The 1,030-nt window shown below is 27.4% G+C and overlaps 1 protein-coding gene across 1 annotated transcript in view; it reads right to left on the bottom strand.

Moving 5' to 3' along the window:
- LOC107745135 (protein inturned-like) overlaps positions 1–1,030 on the bottom strand; it is a 32,254-nt gene that overhangs the window by 14,291 nt on the left and 16,933 nt on the right. The gene's annotated exons all lie outside the window — the stretch shown is intronic.

The raw sequence follows: 1,030 nt of genomic DNA, 5'->3' as shown, positions 1-1,030 counted from the left end.
TAAAATAAGATAAAAACAGATAAAAGAACACAAAATTGTGAATTAAACAAAAACAACACTAAAGCTAGAAATAAAATAAAGGGTGGAAAAATGAGAAATACACTGAAACTAAACATTTTAATTAATTTAAATTATTTAGTAAAAATAATAATACTAATATTAATAAATATTATTATTGTTGTTGTTGTTTAACCTGAATTTAAAATGAACACAACGTTTAAAAAAATAGAAATATCTTTTTAAAATCTAAAACAACAAGTGTGAACATCCACTCAGAGATTAATAAAAATACATTTGAAATAAAAACTCAAAATCTCATGCTTTTGTAAAATAAAAAATAAAATGAAATAAAACAGGTTTTTCTAAAAAGTATTTCTGGTTACTTGAGAGACTTAGTGGATTGGGACACATCCGGAGAGACGTCATTTTTGTGTCATTCTTCATTCTGGAGCAATAAACAGCGATCGTCATGAACAAGCTGAACATCTGGGATTATTGATTATTATTGAGAAGATGACGTCCAAGACCACGTGTCATCAGACGAGCTGATTATAAAGATCAATACCAATTACAATCACTGGAGTTATTATCTGCATTACAGATATTCGTATTAGGGCTGGGTTTTGACACAAATTTCACGATTCAATTCGATTCTCATTCACAAGCTTGCGATTCGATTCGATTCAATATCGATTATTTTGGACATACAGTGGGTACGGAAAGTATTCAGACCCCCTTAAATTTTTCACTCTTTGTTATATTGCAGCCATTTGCTAAAATCATTTAAGTTAATTTTTTTTCCTCATTAATGTACACACAGCACCCCATATTGACAGAAAAACACAGAATTGTTGACATTTTTGCAGATTGTTAAAATTAATGAAGTTTTTACAATAATAAAGTTACAGTTACATAATATTTCTACTTCAATTCGTTTTTTTTTTTTTTTTTTTTTATATAAACATTTAAATGGTGGTTGTCATTAAAAACTTGGATTTATTCAAACATAAATTAAACATTGAAGAACAGT

Source organism: Sinocyclocheilus rhinocerous, unplaced genomic scaffold, assembly GCF_001515625.1.
Source record: "Sinocyclocheilus rhinocerous isolate Xijiao unplaced genomic scaffold, SAMN03320098_v1.1 scaffold1153, whole genome shotgun sequence".
In the NCBI taxonomy this organism is placed as follows: domain Eukaryota; kingdom Metazoa; phylum Chordata; class Actinopteri; order Cypriniformes; family Cyprinidae; genus Sinocyclocheilus; species Sinocyclocheilus rhinocerous.
The sequence above is the reverse complement of the archived record's forward strand: the minus strand, read 5'-3'. Positions and strand labels throughout refer to the sequence as shown.